Source organism: Portunus trituberculatus, chromosome 46 (genome assembly GCF_017591435.1).
Source record: "Portunus trituberculatus isolate SZX2019 chromosome 46, ASM1759143v1, whole genome shotgun sequence".
Classification (NCBI taxonomy): domain Eukaryota; kingdom Metazoa; phylum Arthropoda; class Malacostraca; order Decapoda; family Portunidae; genus Portunus; species Portunus trituberculatus.
Genome location: NC_059300.1, coordinates 29,232,735 through 29,252,734, shown reverse-complemented (window position 1 = coordinate 29,252,734; position 20,000 = coordinate 29,232,735). Strand labels below are relative to the sequence as shown.

Below are 20,000 nucleotides of genomic sequence, written 5' to 3'. Positions count from 1 at the left end.
TCACTAATTTCCTTTGAGGGGCTGTGAGTATTAAAACGTCTGAGGAGGCATCTAGATGGAAACGGTGCCCACTAATTGAATATAAGGGGTGATTTAGACACTATTTGATAGGTATTTCCTGAAGTCATCCTGAGTGATGGCGTACATAATTTCTCTCTCTCTCTCTCTCTCTCTCTCTCTCTCTTTTTATCTCTCTCACCTACATATATACACATGCACATATAAAATAATAAATACTTAGCAGTTTCCAATTTTATGTAGTATTCTGCATCTGTATGTAACATTTTCCTAATTATTAATCATCTAGCATACTGTAAATTGATTGTATAGGGTAAAGGGGAAAATAAAAATTAAATAAAAAAAATAAAAGTGACTGCATCTATATTCGTTTTAATGATAAATTTTTCTATGAAAGTTTCCCAAATGTAAGTTAAGGCTAATGCCATTTCCCTTCATGAAAAAAAAAGTATCTTACTCTACTCAAATTCTTTTCAAACATATAATTAGTATGATAACTTAAAAAATACTGCAGTAGATTCAAAATATTTCCAATGCATTTACTTCTCAAATTATAGTACTAATCAAGTGTATAATTCTTCTCTCAATGAAATCAATGTATTGGGTTCCTTTCTTTATTTTTTTCAGATACTGCCTTCATTAAAAATTTCAAAGTATGACAGTCATGGTATTATAATCTGTATAAAGATTACACAGGAAATTAAAATAACTGATAACTAAAGTTAAATCTATATCACTGTGTAAGTTAAGTGCTATTAGATGCATATATATATATATATATATATATATATATATATATATATATATATATATATATATATATATATATATATATATATATATATATATATATATATATATATATATATATATATATATATATATATATATATATATATATATATATATATATATATATATATATATATATATATATATACACACACACACACACACACACACACACACACACACACACACACACACACACACACACACACACACACACACACACAGTTGAGACTCAATACTCAAACTTTTCAATACTTAAACGCAAAAGTTTGATTTAATACTAAAAAAGAATACCTGATAGTCGAACGTCCACACCTGTGGTTGTAAACAAAGGCTCCCTGGCGTCCCCCTTCCCTCTCCACCAGTTGTGACTTGTGCTGCCGTGGTCATCAGAATAACATTCTCCTGCATTCTATCTGCAGTTTTTTTCATTTATAAACTTACATTAACACCAAACGCTTATTAGTGGTGAATATATGTGGTAATCAAATGGTTGTACATTTGGTCATAAACAAAGCTCTGTCATCTCCCTTCTCGCAGCCGCCACTGTATTGTTCTGATACTGTATTACTGCTAAAACTGGTAATACTGGTATTATCATAATACCGGTATACCAGATGCTGGTGTGCATTCGAGTCCTGCCGCAGTCTTGAGAAAAACTATATTCTTCTGCGTCGTTGATAGTTTTTCATTTAGAAACTTAACGATGACACCAAAGAGGCTTATTAGTGATGAAAATAAGGAATGTGGTGAGAGTGCTAGTGTTAGTGAGCCACAGCACTCCATTAGTGGATTCACAGGAATCACACTAGGAGAAAAGTTACAGACGTTTTCATGGAAGGTGACTCATCCTCCTGTGACCTCTATCCTCCCCCAACCCCGCTCCCCTCCTCTTCTAAGTTATCCATCACCAGCCTTTACTTTTGGTATGTACATATCAAAATTGTAAAAAAAAAAAAAAAAAAACATTGAAATTTTTATAAACTTCAGGTTTTACTAAGATTACAACAAGTTATTTGATTTATAGTTATCAATAGTCGAACTTTCTAATACTCGAACTGCCATTTGGAACTAATTAAGTTCGAGTATTGAGTCTCCACTGTACAAATATATATATATATATATATATATATATATATATATATATATATATATATATATATATATATGTATAAATACAGTCAACCCTTGGCTATCGCGTTTTATTGCTATCGTGCACCCATGAAAAGCTGCTAAAATTTCATTATCGCGACCTCAGATGCCTGCTATCGCGTGCCCCGCCATGACGTCATGGAATATTTGAGCGCTCATTGGCCAAAACCGTCTTCCCACCAAGATCAATTCGGCTATCGCATTTTCGGCTATGGCGCGGCTATTTTGGCCCCAATTGGGTGCAATAGCTGAGGGTTAAGTGTATATATATATATATATATATATATATATATATATATATATATATATATATATATATATATATATATATATATGTTTCACTTCACTGTTTCACTGTTTGATCTGCTGCAGTCTCTGATGAGACAGCCAGACGTTTCCCTACGGAGCGAGCTCAGAGCTCATTATTTTTGATCTTCGGATAGGCCTGAGACCAGACACACACTACACACTGGGACAACAAGGTCACAATTCCTCGATTTACATCCCGTACCTACTCACTGCTAGGTGAACAGGGGCTACACGTGTGTGTGTGTATTTACATTGTTACCAAGTTGAATATTACATTTATCCAACTTTTCCTCAAATTTGTGTACACCTTATGTTGCTACAATCTTTTCATTCACTCCATTCTAGATGTCCACCATCATATGTGGAAAACTGAACTTCTTAATGTTTCTGAGACACTGACTTTTCATGATGTTGGAGGAGGAGGAGGAGGAGGAGGAGGAGGAGGAGGAGGAGGAGGAGGAGGAGGAGGAGGAGGAGGAGGAGGAGGAGGAGGAGGAGGAGGAGGAGGAGGAGGAAGGGAAATAACTGAGGAAAGGAGAGTACATGGGGTAAAGAAGTGGAGGAAAGGTGAAGAAGGATGGAAGGACAGAGAGAAAGTAGAAAAAAATAATAAAAAAAACAGCATGGGTGAGGAGTGAGTGAAGAATTAGGAGACAGGAAATACCGAGAAACAAGTATTCTCTTTTTTCTCTCGCATACTCACTTCAGTTTTACTCTGACCGTTACTATCATATATATGATTCTTTCCACCCATTTTCATTCATATTCACCATCATTTTCTATATAGCAATTCTCAGGATTATTCTCTGTCTCTCTTCCTCTCCCAAAACATACGCACACACACACACACAGAGAGAGAGAGAGAGAGAGAGAGAGAGAGAGAGAGAGAGAGAGAGAGAGAGAGAGAGAGAGAGAGAGAGAGTAAAGATATATATGTATATATATATATATATATATATATATATATATATATATATATATATATATATATATATATATATATATATATATATATATATATATATATATATATATATATATATATATATATATATATATATATATATATATATATATATATATCAGTGGATAAGGTGGGGAGTGTGGGATTGAGGAGATGTCCATGCGTAGGTTCGAATTCCACCACATACCACCTTGAAACTTTGCCATTTGTTGAGTGGTTTAAAGTTACCTACATGTCACCATGATACCCAGATTCTAGGTGGTTACACCAAAGATGCGCTTGGGTGGTGATATGGGCCCTAATATGCGTACCACTATAAATAGAATTGCCTGCTCCACTAATGGGTGGAAGCTGAAAAGTGCTTCTCATACTCTTCAAGTATACTTGCAAGTGCTATACACCATAACATATATATATATATATATATATATATATATATATATATATATATATATATATATATATATATATATATATATATATATATATAAAGTGAGTTTCTCTAGATATCTATAGTGGTGGTACTTTGAGGCCGTGTTTAGGTGTAAGTTGAAATAAGAATGTAACCAGGTGACAAGAGCCAATCTGATATTTTGGTGAGATGTATTAACGTAAGATGTCCAATAGTGAAATGATTAGTTATTCGATCGTCATTTTAGGATATTACATTGTCCTGTAATGAGACGAGAAGTACTGATGAACAGGTGATTTACTTATAAACATTACACAATGAGAGCATGGCTGTAATTAAGAGCAAATAAAATAATAGGCTACATGACACCTTGCTTGCTTGAGTGGGGATGAGGAAGTTGAGAGGGTAGCAGCAAATGAGTTGATATCTATCCAATCATTTGCAGTTTCATGTCAAGACAGTGAAGTAGTGTGAGCATTTTCCCAATGCCAGAAACACCTCACTACACCATTTAAATTGCCTGTAGTCAGTCTGTCAGTTAGTTAAGAAGATGCTGGAAATCTCAGGTCAGGACAAAGCCTATAGGGGTCTGATAAAATTCATTCCATTCCTTTCTACTGTGTAGCCAAGACCAAGACATATATACATTGGCTCTTCTGGTGCTCCTTTTCAGATGTATGCTATACTGTATATCTCTAAAATGCACATCTTAATACAATCACTATACTAGCACAAATTTTCAATAAGTGATAACATAATTTGCATGAGCATAGTATCATTCTTTCTTTAAGACTTGAGTCCTGGAGAAGTGACTGTACCATGGTTCTGTGTTATACCTGTATATATTTGCATTAAGAGTATTCAAGTTTGAGGCAATTCTAAGTGGTGTCTAATGGCTAATATAGCCCACCTGTGAGGCAAGCAGGGCAGTGCACCTGTATTGTGGTGGTGTCATTAATTGGTAGTGTATCTTAGAATTAAGAAATGTAATAAGATAAGAGACCATCAGGTTGCTTTATCTAAAATTTGTGGGTGTTGGACAAGTTATTAGTCCACTTACACTCATAAATAATGAATGAAGTAAGATGCCAAAAACTGCATTAAGCTAAAAAAGCTGGTATAAAGTAATATTATTACCATTAGATGCAGGCCAAACTCAATATTCACTTCTGGAATGTGTACCTCAAGAAAGCAGACTTATGGGTCCTCCATGAAAATGGCTTATGCTCATGCCCCACAAAATATGCCTATAGTATATGCAGGCCATTTCTTTACATGCATCAACACTGAGAGGATTATAATCAAAGCAATGGGGAAGTAATCTTATAAAAATAATTTCTATACACTCATAGGTAGTACTTTTCCTTTAGGAAAGGATTGATTTTGATTTTTCTGTTATGGGAACTCAACTTTGCTAATAGGTAAGATGTGAAGAAAATGTGTGTGTATGTGTGTATGTGTAATTCACCACGGTGCCTGCTGGTCACCCAGCCAGCCTTTCCCATTAGAGAGCAGGCTCAGAGCTCATAGACCGATCTTCAGGTAGGACTGAGACCACAACACACTCCACCCACCAGGAAAGCGAGGCCACAACCCCTCAAGTAACATCCTGTATCAATTTACTGCTAGGTGAACAGGGGCTACACATTAAGAGGCTTGCCCATTTGCCTTGCCGCTTTCCGGGATTTGAACCCAGACCTTCTCGGTTGTGAGCCGAGCGTGCTAACCATTACACTACGGTGTGTGTGTGTGTGTGTGTGTGTGTGTGTGTGTGTGTGTGTGTGTGTGTGTGTGTGTGTGTATTTATCTAGTTGTATTGTATCTAATTTTCCCTTAAAGTTATGCACATTATGTGCTGTAGCAACTTCAATATTCAATGTATTCCATTTCTCCACCGTTCTGTGTGGAAAACTGTATTTTCCAATATCCTTCACACACTGCCTCATCCTAATCTTCTTTACATGTCCAATTGTCCTTCCATTTTCTGTCACCAGCTCCAGGTCTTTCTTGTCTATCTTTTCAATGCCAATGACTATCTTCTGCATTGTTATTAGGTCTCCTCGTTCTCTTCTTTCTTGTAAGGTTGGCAGTCTCATTTCCTTCAGCCACTCTTCATATGTTAGGTCCTTTAGTTCCAACATTATCTTTGTAGCAATCATCTATATCCTTTCTAATCTTCTTATATCTTTTTTGGAGCTTGGAGACCACACCACAGCTCCATATTCCAGCTTTGAACATATCATGTTTTGTGATAATTTTTTTCATCATATCTTTGTCCATGAATTGAAATGCCACTCTTATATTAGTCAACATATTATATGATAATTCAAATATCTTGCTCATGTGTTTTTCAGGTTTCAGATTTTCCTGTATAATCACTCCCAGATCTTTTTCCTCTTTAGTCTTCATTATTTATTCCCCTCCCATCAGATAGTTCCATACCGGTCTTCTTTTGTTCTTTTCTAGTTCCATTACATGACATTTCTTGGCACTGAACTCCAATTTTCACTTCTTACTCCACTCATAGATTTTGTTTATATCTTCCTGTAACAGCAAACAGTCCTCCCAGGTTTTGATAACTCTTAGCAGCTTGGATCATCAGCAAATAATAACTGTTTATCCCCATTGTGAATGTTGTTTACATAAATCTGAAACATAATGAGGGCTAACACTGAACCTTGTGGCACTCCGCTTGTTACTTTACCCCAAGGTGAGTATGTATCTCTGATCACAGTTCTCATCTCCGTCCTTCAAATAATCCCTCGCCCATTCTAACAAAGTTCCTCACAGTCCTATGTTCTCTAGTTTCTGAAGTAGTCTTCCATGAGGGACTTTATCAAAAGTCTTTTATGTCCAGGTATACTGTGTCCACTCATCCATCTCTGCTTTCCAGTCCTTCTATTATTCTCGAGTAGAAGCTTAATAAGTTCAATACACATGACCGTCCTGTCCTGAACCCAAATTGTCTGTTCTGTATGACTTGTTCTTCTTCCAGATGTTTAACCCATTTTTGATAATTATTTTACACAACTTCCCCATAACACTTGTAAGTGACACCAGTCTGTAATTTAATGGCTCAATTGCCTTTCCTCCTTTAAATATCAGCATAACGTTGGCTCTCTTCCATTCTAGAGGTACTTTACCTTCATTTAATGAACTGTAATCATTTCCCAAATTGGATCTAACAGCTGCTCTTTACATTCTTTTAGTGTCCAGCCTGATACACCATCTGGCCCCATTGCTTTGCTGACATCCATATTATCTAATAATCTTCTAATATCTTCTTTGTACACTATGATTTCCTGCAATCCTTGGCAATGCAATGTCCTATTTGGTCCTGCAAAAATCCTCTTCAGTGAGCACAGTTTTGAAGCTCTCATTCATTATTTCACTCATTTCCTTTGTTGTTTGGTATGTCTTCCCTCCATTAACAATTTTTTTTATTATTTCCTTATTCTTAATCTTACCATTTATAAATTTGTGGAAAAGCTTGGGTTCATCTTTTTGCACCACATCTTTCTCAAGTTTCTTTCTTCCTCTCTCTTTACTCTAATATATTTATTTCTCACATCCTTGTACTGCTGTGTTATTGTCATTTCTCTCCTTTTTGAGTTTTTTCTTTTTTTTGCGTTTTTAGCTTCTGTACATCTGGCATTGTACCAAGTGTACGTGTATACTTTTCTTAACTTTATAGATAGGTACATATTTCTTAACTCCTTTGTTATATTTCTGTAGGAATATTTCATATTTCCCTTGTAATTTCCTCCCATTTCGTAATGTTGTTCCATTCAATATCAGCAAAAAAATGTTTCTTAATTTTTCAAAATCTGCTTTTGCATAATTTAATCTCTTTTTTGTAATCATCTCTGTATCTTATCCCATCCTCTTCCTACATTTCCAACTCTAATGTCACATGATCAGTTCTTTCCATTGTATGCCGGGAGGGGACTCTGACTTCTTTGTGAATACTAAGTCAAGCAATGATGGTTCTTCTTACCACCTGTACCTTGTTGACTCTTCCACCCACTGACCTATTGTATTTACCATGGTCAACTGTAACACCTCCTTGCTCCATTGTCCAACATTACCCATTACTTTCATCTCCCTCCCAGTTTATTATTCTAAATTAAAGTCTCCTATTAATAGCATTCTTCCATCTCTTCTTATCATGTTATCTAAACACTTAATCACCTCTCTTTGCATATCCTTATGTTTCTCAGTTCCCCATGTATTTGTCTTAGGTGGCACATATGTAACTATGATTTTCCTTTTTTTTCAGTTCCTCTATTTTGATATTTACTCCCATTACTTCCACCATACCATCACCATATTGCACTTCCTCCACACATATATTATCACGAACCATTATTAATGCTCCTCCTCCCCCTTTACCCTTCCTGTCTCTTCTCCAGCTATTATATCCCTCTTTTTGTAAGCTAACATGGATCTCCTCTTTTAGTTTTGTTTCTACGATGCACATTACATCTGGTCTTTTTTCTTTCAAATAATCTCTAACCTCCAACACATTGGATAACAAACCATCTATATTACTATGTCACTCTTAATTTCTTGCCTCCTCCTTCTTCCATAGATACCCCTTCTTTAGTCTCTCTCTCTCTCTCTCTCTCTCTCTCTCTCTCTCTCTCTCTCTCTCTCTCTATATATATATATATATATATATATATATATATATATTCTCCAGTAGAAATTCTTTTTCTTGATCTCCGTCCTTTTTTCGTTTCTTTCCTTAGTTTCATTTCTTAGCACTTTTTCCTTCTCCGTCTCTTCCAGGTTCATATCTTAGCACTTTCTCTTTCTCCCTCTCTTCCAGGTTCATATCTCTTTTTATCCATATATCCTTAGATTAAGTATCATCAGCTAGGTTCCCTTTTCTTATCATTCTCACTTTCATTGGTCTTTTATCTCCTTCACTAAATCTTCCCAATCTAATAATTTCCTCCACCTCCTTGTCCAACTCCTGTGTGCTGTCTTGGACCTGTATGATAATAGTTTTGGCCAATTCTCTCTCTTCACGCTCTCTCATGAACTTGTTTGGATTTTTTCCTTCATCCCAAAACTTAAGAAACATTTCCTCTTATCCACTGTTTCTCTCACTAGATCCTCTTTCCTCTTAATTCCTTGTATAAATGTCCTTTGTCTTTTCCTGAATTTGCCTCCTTACTACCTCTGAAAATTTAACCTTTTCCTCTTCCTGTTCCTGTTTCCATGGATTTCGTAATTCCTTCAGTTTGCTTTCATCCATTCCATTCTCTACTTTGTCCTCCCTATCCTGTACTTTTTCTGTACACTCCTTTAAGGAGTCTTCGTAGTCATAACATGTAGCCTTTAGCATATAATTTAGTTTTTTTTCTTACCTGCATCTCCTTCATCTCTTGATTTATTTCCCTTATTTTCTCACATTACTCTAACCTCACTTTTAGTTCCGTGTTTTTCTTTTATCAATTTGTTGTTTTTCCATCATACTCGACATCACCTCCTTCATGTATCTTATCTCTCTTTCCACCTTTATCAGCTCCCTCATATTGCCTCTTTCCTCTCTAAATTTACAAATGTCCTTGTCTATATTATCATCACTCAATCTTCTCAGTCCACCAGGTATTTTGATAAAGCTCAGGTTTTTCACAACATGGCGTTTGTTTTGGCCCTGTACGTTATGCCGCTCCACCTAACTCCGTCCCTCTCCATTTTTCCATTCTATACAGTATCCAAATCTTATTCATCTTGGAGACAGGAGAACCCTATGGCCCCCTACCCCAATGTACATACGTATAAGTCAGGTTCCAACGCCTGCTGAAGTGCTTTCCCTAGGAGCTGCTTTGTAATGTCTTGTTGGTGTGGCAGTGATGTGTGTAATTCACTGTAATTCACTGTTTGATCTGCTGCAGTCTCTGACGAGACAGCCAGACGTTACCATACGGAACGAGCTCAGAGCTCATTATTTCCGATCTTGGGATAGGCCTGAGACCAGGCACACACCACACACCGGGACAACAAGGTCACAACTCCTCGATTTACATCTCGTACCTACTCACTGCTAGGTGAATAGGGGCTACACGTGAAAGGAGACACACTGAAATATCTCCACCCGGCCGGGGAATCGAACCCCGGTCATCTGGTGTGTGTGTGTGTGTGTGTGTGTGTGTGTTATATATATATATATATATATATATATATATATATATATATATATATATATATATATATATATATATATATATACCGTATTGTATGGCTTAGAAGACGCACTTTTTTTCCTAAAAAGTACCCTGAAAAATACTAGTGCGTCTTCCAAGATGAATGTTGTATTGTAAGGCAACACCCAGCCTCAAATGAGCTTGGACACTTGACTGATAGTGACCTGGATTTGTATGTCGAGTCATTACATTATGATGTTAGCTTAAATACAGTCAACCCTCGACTATCGTGACTTAAGCTATCGTGTTTTATTGCACTCATGAAAAGCTGCTAAAATGTCATTATTGCGACCTCAGATGCCTGCTATCACGTGCCCAGCCATGACATCATGGGATATATGAGCAATCATTGGCCAAAACCGCCTTCCTGCCAAGATCAATTTGGCTATCTCGTTTTCGGCTATGGCGCGGCTATTTCGGCCCGAATTGGGCACGATAGCCGAGGGTTAAGTGTACTATCTAATTCAGCCTTTTATATGATGTAAACTCAGTACTTAGCTGTTACAAGTATTTCCAATACCATAATCCTTCCTGGAGCCTACTCGGCGTGTGGAGCATAGCAATACACACATACATACACACAAATGCCAGGTGCCTTTATACCTTTATTAATAGAACATCCAAATGGCTTACTTGTTCAAGCAAGAGTCAAAACTCCACTTGTGAATTATATTCACATTGATAAAGTCTGTGAACCACGATTGCAAAATAAGATAAATGTGAACTGCAGCACTGACGTGTTTGGTTTCGGCAATTAGCAGATTCAGCTATTTTAATAACCTAAGTTATTCAGCTTCCCAAATTTCCGAAACTTTGAAATTTTCGAATGACAAACCTCCGAAATTGAGGACAAGTGATTATGTAATGTAAACAATACGTCCAATACATGCCGTCGCTCGCCACAAAAACAAAAGGAGATGGATTGCTTCACTGTGTATACGTATTTACCTATGGTGTTTTTATTTACATAGTTATAAATTTGTGGTGAGTGCTTCAGCAAATTTGTAATGAGTGGTGAAACAATAGTGTCTTGCAGACTCCTTGCTTCTTATGTTTTTGTGTTCAGTGGTCGGGTATATGGTGAATGTGTTCTTGTATGAGACAGACTTTTTTTCTTAGAAATTTCTTTCAAATACAGTATTAGGATACATCTTCCAAGATGCAGTGTCTTGCAAGCCATAAAATATGGTATATATATATATATATATATATATATATATATATATATATATATATATATATATATATATATATATATATATATATATATATATATATATATATATATATATATATATATATATATATATATATATATATATATATATATATATATATATATATATATATATATATATATATATATATATATATATATATATACACTCGACCCTCGAAACAACGGACCTTCCATCAACGAATTTCGGAAACTACGGACAAATTCTGGAGTCCAGTTTTATCTATGGAAGAATATTAAATTACGCGTGATTGTCCGTTCCCGGCAAATTATTGTCCGGTAAACTTTGTTTTCTGTATTGTCTATTAATATTTATTAAACTGACCATGCTCATGTCATCTATTTCAGGTTATTTGTTGTATTTAATGGTTTGTAATACTGCTTGAATGATTTCTTAATGATTACACAGTATTCTACGTACATTTTACACAGTTTTTTACGTACTTTTGCAATCTACGGACAGGGTCTTGCATGCATTTGTCCGTTGTTTCAAGGGTCGAGTGTATATATATACAGTGGAGGTTCAATACTCGAACGTCTAAATAGTCGAACTTTTCAATAGTCGAACGCAAAAGTTCGACTTAATACTAAAAAAAATACCTATTAGTCGAACGTCTGTCCACGTGGCTGTAAACAAAGGGTCTTTCCCTGCCGCCCCACGAGCTCCAACAGTCCACCGCAGCCAGTTGATCCTTCGCTGTTGTAAGAATAACATTGTCCTATAGTTTCTCTCCGGAGTTTTTTTTTTGCATTTAGAAGCTTACATTGGCACCAAAGAGGCTTGTTTGTGGTGAGAATAAGCCTACAAGAAAGAATGTTGAGACAACCATTGAAAGGAAAAAGGAGAATATTGACAAATACGAGAAAAAAGGAAGAATAACTGATCTTGCAGCTGAGTACTGTATGGCTAAATCTACAGTAGTCACCATACTGAAGAAGACAGCTCAATAAAAGAGCTGATGTGGTTATTGGTGTGAAAGGGCAATTTAAGCGACCTGCGGCAGTGGAAGAAATGGAAAAATTGTTGATTGGATAAACCAAAGGCAGATGACTGGTGATTCTTTGTCAGAGGGGAAAATTTGTGCGAAGGCTAGGCTGCTGCATCGTTATCTTATTTCTGATACTACACCTGACTCCAATGATGATTTTAAAGCAAGTAAAGATTGGTTTGTGAATTTCAAGAAAAGAACTGGAATTCATTGTGTTGTGACGCATGGCAAGCCCGCAAGTGCTGACAGAGTTGCCGCTGAGTAATTTGTGCCTGAATATAAAAAATTTGTGGATAAGGAGCGGTTAAGCCCACAACAGATCTTTAATTGTGATGAAACTGGCTTGTTTTGGAAAAAAAAAACAAACAAACAAACATGATCTATATAACAAAGGAAGAAAAGTGTTTGCCAGGACACAAGTCTATGAAAGACAGGCTAACCCTGCTTCTGTGTGCCAATGCTAGCGGCGACTGCAAAATTAAACCACTGCTTTTTTCTCAACTTTGGTTTGGCAATAGCTGGAACGAATTACCTGATTTATAGGTAACAATAGTCAAACTTTTTAATACTCGAATGGCCATTTGGAATGAATTAAGTTTGAGTATTGAGTCTCCACTATATATATATATATATATATATATATATATATATATATATATATATATATATATACATACACAGGCAACCCCCGTTTAACGAAGGGGTTACGTTTCTAAAAATCACTTCGTTAAGCGAAACTTTGTTAAGCGAACCGATTAACCCTGATTCGAACTTCCTAACTACCTGAGCGCCAGACACAATTTCAAACAGCACGCCAGAGAGTGGACAGCGACGGTGAGTGCTTGTGGGGGGTGAAAACATTGGCGTCCTGTGTATATTTTTTTACTAATGTTTACTTTTATACTGTGGGGTTATTTTTGATGAGTGGATTTTTGATAAAGTAGAAAAGCTCGGAGGAAGATGGTGACTGACAGTGGTGTGAACGGTGAAGGCAGTGACACAGTGAGTGTTGTTTACGTATTCTTTGTTTTGTTGTATTCTCTTATTATTTTTTGCTTTCCCCTTTACTTTAAATACACTTCTAGTATTTAGAATGGTAATTAATAAAAACATGTTAATCTAGCCAAATAAATAGAATATTTTGTACAAATTTTTTTTGGACCACATCCCTCATCCCCCCTATTATCTATTGTTTCTTGATGAGAATTACAAATTTATTTTATACAAATTTTAATATACGTGATGCCTCTTGGAACGCATCTATCGCTTAAATTGAGTTACCTGTATATATATATATATATATATATATATATATATATATATATATATATATATATATATATATATATATATACAGTGGTAACTTGAGATACGACCTCCCTGGGATATGAGATTTTTGAGATATGAGCTACGATTTGGTCATTTTTTTTATTTTGAGATAAAAGCAAAATTTTGAGATACGAGTCATGCTTGGGGATGTTGCCCCTATAGTCGGCAACTCGGCGCATCGGTGCAGCCTCAACTGAGCTAGTAACTACACGTTTTCTGTGGATCTCATGCACTGTGATTGTTCTTTCATTATTTTCATACTATTTACTGACCTTGTTTTTTTGTCTAAAGAAAGTACAGTTTTATGTTTAATGTTATGTATGAATGGTGCCTGCATCCTTTCCTCCCTCCCTCCTCCTCCTCCTCCACCATTTACCACCATTAGCCAAAAATGTCTGTCTCCAAGGTAAGAACACTTAATAAACTTTTGCTGTTATTTTATATATTTTTCTGCACATTCATAAAGTATGCATGTGTACGTTACTGAAAAGGCAAAACAAATTTCTCCTATTTCTGCCTACCACCTCCTCCACCCACCAATGCTTATCACAGAGGGAGGGGAACAATGTAAACAAACCTCTATGACTATGGTGGTTCGGCCTCTATTCCCCCCACCCTTTTCCTACTTAAGACTTAATTTATTCAATGAATAATGTTTACAGAACTGTCAACAAGCTCTGTGATTATTAGAGCTCCCAGTCTCCTGTGGGTGGATATATTTGTAAACTCCAGCTGATTGACAGTCCCAAGTGAAGGTTGGGAATGCGGTAGGCTAACGTCCCGTAAAATGCAGCTTCCAAGATAAATATAGTTTACAAGAGTAGTTTATCTATTTATATTATATTTTGTCATGTTTTATTATGCTTCTGTACATTAATTATTTCTTATAAATACCTTTTTCTTACATGAAAATCCGTAAAAAAAAATAGGGGTGCTCTTTTTGGGGAGGCTAGAATGGATTAATGGCATTTCAATGCATTTCAATGGAAAAAACTGTTTTGACATTCGAGCTTTATGATATGAGCTCCATCATGGAATGAATTAAACTCATATCTATAGGTACCTCTCTCTCTCTCTCTCTCTCTCTCTCTGTGTATATATATATATATATATATATATATATATATATATATATATATATATATATATATATATATATATATATATACAGGCAACCCCCGCTTAACTTTAATGAAGGGGTTACGTTCCCAAAAAACCCTTCGTTAAGCGAAACTTCGTTAAGCGAACCAATTATAACAAGTTTAACCCCTGACTTGAACTTCCATTGAGAGTGAACAAAGCGAAAGTGCATCATAGTACAGTGAAAGGTTTAATGAGAGTAAAAATTATGAAGTTAAAGTTAAACATTTAGGCACTTTAATTTAAGCAATTATAATGCACACTAATGTATGTATGTACGTAACTTTATAATGTTGATGATCTTAAATTTATGAAGGGAGGGAGAGTGAAACGGGATAGACACTAACTAGCAACTTTTGGATTGTAAACAAAGGGCGCATCATTGTATCACATACAAAACTTATGTACCACATTTCCACAAGGCTTTCCATTTTATCCACTGTAAAGTCATGAGTTCAGGTGGTTCTTTTAGCTTGCAAGGAAGATACGGTCTCACCAGCCTTCTTAATAGAAGTCTGCTGACTTGAAAATAGCAGAGACAGTAGATGGAGTCAAGATGGTAACAAGCAATGCTATTAGTTTTCTTGCCTCTCTCGTGTCTGTGAATAATGTCCAGCTTCACTTCAAGACTTCCTAGTCTTCTTAGCAATGCTAGGCCACATTGCAGGGCATTTTGTTGGTAAGTTGAGCGAGGGAAGACGAGCTGCTGCTGGCGCTGTTATTGTTTTGAATAGGGAGAGTGAGTGGTACGCGTATGTCCACGAGAGGCGCTGGTGTACTGAAAAGCCTGTCGGCTTGCGTGATACAGCGGTTCTTTCAAACTTGGAAAAAATTACCTGGATAAAACTTCATTAAAGCGAGTTTGGTGTTCGTTAAATGAGCAGATGGTAGTAAAATGAAACCTTCGTTTTGCAGCGAAATTTTGTTGTGTGAACCTTTGTTAAGCAGGGGTTTTGCCTATATATATATATATATATATATATATATATATATATATATATATATATATATATATATATATATATACAGTCAACCCTCGGCTATCGTGACTTCGGCTATCGCGACTTCGGCTATCATGTTTTATTGCTATCGCGCACCCATGAAAAGCTGTTAAGATTTCATTATCGCGACCTCAGATGCCTGCTATCACACGCCCAGCCATTACGTCATGGGATATCTGTGCACTCATTGGGCAAAACCGCCTTCACGCCAACATCAATTCGGCTATCGCGTTTTCGGCTATGGCGTGGCTATTTCGGCCCCAATTGGGCGCGATAGCTGAGGGTTAAGTGTATGTATATATATATATATATATATATATATATATATATATATATATATATATATATATATATATATATACAGTGGTACCTCTAGATACAAAAGTTTCTGTATATGAAAATTTCATTTTATGAAATGATATGCAAGGTTTTTTTACTTCATATTACGAAAAATTACTCAGCATATGAAAGATACAAAACAAAACTCAAAATTCCTGTGTGCAGAAAATTAAAAAATTCTCGCCATTTAAAAAGTGGGAAAAAAAAAAGTAAATAAAATAAATGAATAAATATCGTATTTTACGGCTTGCAAGACGCTGCATCTTGGAAGATGCACCCTAATATTTGAAAGAAATTTCTAAGAAAAAAAAGTCATTCTCATTCAAGAACACATTCACCATACACCCGACCACTGAACACAAAAACATAAGAAGCAAGGAGTCTGCAAGACACTATTGTTTCACCACTCATTACAAATTTGCTGGAGCACTCACCACAAATTTAAAACTATGTAAATAAAAACACCATTGGTAAATACATATACACAGTGAAGTAATCCATCTTTTCTTGTTTCAGTGGCGAACGACGGCATGTATTGGACGTATTGTTTACATTACAGAATCACTTGTCCGATTGCTGAAACTGAATGCGTCAGTGCTGCAGTTCGTATTTATTTTGCAATCGTGCTTCACAGGCTTTATCATTGTGAATATAATTCACAAGTGGAGTTTTGACTCTTGCTTGAATGAGTAAGCCATTTGGATGTTTTATTAATAAAAGTCTTATAAAGGCACCTGGCATATATTCACCTAGTTGTAGTTTTACAGGACCTGGGCTTTACGCTCGTGTGGCCCAGTCTCCATATCTACACTTATCCAATTTTTCTTTAAAACTATGCGCACTCGTTGCTGACACCACTTCTTCACTCAAAGTGTTCCATGTCTCAACACATTTTTGCGGGAAACTGTATTTTTTAACATCTCTCAGACATCTTCCCTTCCTCAGCTTTTTACTATGTGATCTTGTGCTTTGAATGTCATATTCTTCTTTCAGGATCAGTTTCTCATTATCCACTTGTTCCATTCCGTTGATCAATTTATAAACTTGTATCAGATCCCCTCTCTCCCTTCTCTGTTCCAGGGTTGGTAGATCCATAGCCTTTAGTCTCTGTGTGTATTCGTGTGCATGTACGTATGTGTGTGTTGCTATGAGACGAGGGAGAGGGCCATTTTCTCCACACACTGAGTAGGTTGCAGGAAAGATTATGGTATTGAAAATACTTGTAACTGCTAATAATAATAAAGTTAAGTGTTAATGTTTCCTGCCATTTTCTATATTTTCTGCTGTTTGCCCTCCTCCTCTGCCGCCACTTTCGCTTTCCTACATCTCCTCACTCGAAAGGCAAGGTTCCACATTTTTGTACTATTATTTTTCATTCATTGCATTATGTTCTATTATCTACTTCATTTACAGGTATTAACAGTTAGGTTAGGTATATTGAATGATTCAAATGTATTTGGCTCTTATTTCATTCTGGTTTTACCCTTATTATGAAATATAATGTGTTCGTAGAGCTTGGAACGAATTAGGCGATTTACATGTAAAACGCGACTCATTATACAAAAAAATCATGATACGAAAGCCACTCTGGAATGAATGAATTTCGTATCTCGAGGTACCACTCTATATATATACAGTGGAGACTCAATACTCGAAAGTCTAAATAGTCAAACTTTTCAATAGTCAAATGCAAAAGTTTGATTCAATACTCAAAAAAATACCTATTAGTCGAACGTCCATCCACGTGGTTGTAAACAAAAAAGGCCTCATCCTTCCCGCCGCCCCACGCGCCCCACCGGTCCACCACAGCCAGTTGATCCTTCACTGTTGTAAGAATAACATTGTTCTGCGCTTTCTCTCTGGAGTTTTTTTTTTTCATTTAGAAGCCTACAATGGCACCGAAGAGGTTTGTTAGTGGTGAGAATAAGCCTACAAGAAAGAATGTAGTGACAACCATCGAAAGGAAAAAGGAGATTATTGATAAATACGAGAAAAAAGGAAGAATAACTGATCTTGCAGCTGAGTACTGTATGGCTAAGTCTATAGTAGCCACAATACTGAAGAAGACAGTTCATTAAAAGAGCTGATGTGGTTATTGGTGTGAAAAGGCAATTTAAGCGACTTGCAGCAGTGGAAGAAATGGAAAAATTGTTGATTCGATAGACCAAAGGCAGATAGCTGGTGATTCTTTGTCAGAGGGCAAAATTTGTGCGAAGGCTAGGCTGCTGCATCGTTATCTTATTTCCGATACTACATTCTGACAGAGTTGCCGCTGAGTAATTTGTGCCTGAATTTACGAAATTTGTGGATAAGGAGCGCTTAAGCCCACAACAGATCTTTAATTGTGATGAAACAGGCCTGTTTTGGAGAGAGAAAAAAAAAAAAAAAAAAAAAAAAAAATACCGAACATGATCTATATGACAGAGGAAGAGAAGTATTTGCCAGGACACAAGTCTATGAAAGACAGGCTAACCCTGCTTCTGTGTGCCAATGCTAGCGGCGACTGCAAAATTAAATCACTGCTTTTTTTCTCAACTTTGGTTTGGCAATGGCTGGAACGAATTACCTGATTTATAGGTATCAATAGTTGAACTTTTTAATACTCGAACAGCCATTTGGAACGAATTAAGTTCGAGTATCGAGTCTCCACTGTGTGTATGTATGTATGTATGTATGTATGTATGTATATATATATATATATATATATATATATATATATATATATATATATATATATATATATATATATATATATATATATATATATATATGAGCAAAACCTTCATCTCTTTAACTCTACACCAGTTCATTAACATCACTTTTCTATCATTTTAAGTCTATCTATTTTTTTTTTTTTGTGTGTTATAACTGCAGTAATTCACAGTGTATTGATAAATGTGTCAAAAAATGCCTCAGTGTGTGGTACTGCAATGTATAATTTTTGTGTTTCATAAGAGCTGCATAGAATATCCATAACTATGCCAAGTTAATTTCATAGAAATCTAAAGGAAAGAAATTGTATTAATGTAAGTGGAAATTTGAGTAAACATACATACATGAGGTGTATAAGGCAATCTGCATATCCAGTGAAATGTGAAACTTATGGATATGCATTCCAGGATGTATCTTCCCTTTTCTGTTGCTTTCCCTATAAAACATGCATATCAGTTGTGCTTTTTTCTTTTATTCAAGTGCTCTGCAATTAATGATAGAGTCTAACATGAACTTTAGTTTAAAAACCATGCAGATCAAAATATTAGATGTATATTTGTACTTTTTTTTGCATAAATTATCCTTAATGGTGCCTTTGCTCCTTTTTTTTCTAAAAATAGTGTAATCAATTCTTATGCCTTATGGTCATTCAAAGATGACACAAAGCATAAGCAAAAATTACTTCTGAGGTTCATGCATGGCAATAATACCTTGGAAGTATAACATCCAGGTAAATATAGCTTTTACAGGAAAAAAAGGAAACACCAACATTTGATAATGAGTGGAATTAATAAGAGAAGGAGTAAGAAAAAACTGCAAGAAATTTACCTGGATTTCTGGAAAGCAATAAATGCTCTAACTGCTAAATCAAAATACTGAAAATATTTCAAAACATGCAGCAGTCAGCAACAACTATTTCCACTACTTAAATTCAAAAGCACAACATTCAATAGCAGAGGACTGGAAAATAACATACAATACTGTGAATACCTACACTTTTGGAAGTGTTCTTTGCAAATACAGATATTGGATAACTCATGAATATTACAAGCTGGAATCAATCACACTTGATCCATTATTCAGCAATAAGTATTAAGATTCCTTTTTATGTAAAAAAATAAATAGATTAAAGGAGAGAGAGAGAGAGAGAGAGAGAGAGAGAGAGAGAGAGAGAGAGAGAGAGAGAGAGAGAGAGAGAGATATATATATATATATATATATATATATATATATATATATATATATATATATATATATATATATATATATATATATATATATATATATATATATATATATATATATATATATATATATATATATATATATATATGAACAATGCAAAAAAAGTATGATTAAGTCTGAAAAGTATATAATTATGGCATAAGTCT

The 20,000-nt window shown here is 35.4% G+C and overlaps 1 protein-coding gene across 10 annotated transcripts in view; it reads right to left on the bottom strand.

Annotated features, from left to right (window-relative positions):
- Positions 1–20,000, bottom strand: part of LOC123520139 (disintegrin and metalloproteinase domain-containing protein 11-like) — a 722,595-nt gene that overhangs the window by 41,570 nt on the left and 661,025 nt on the right. The gene's annotated exons all lie outside the window — the stretch shown is intronic.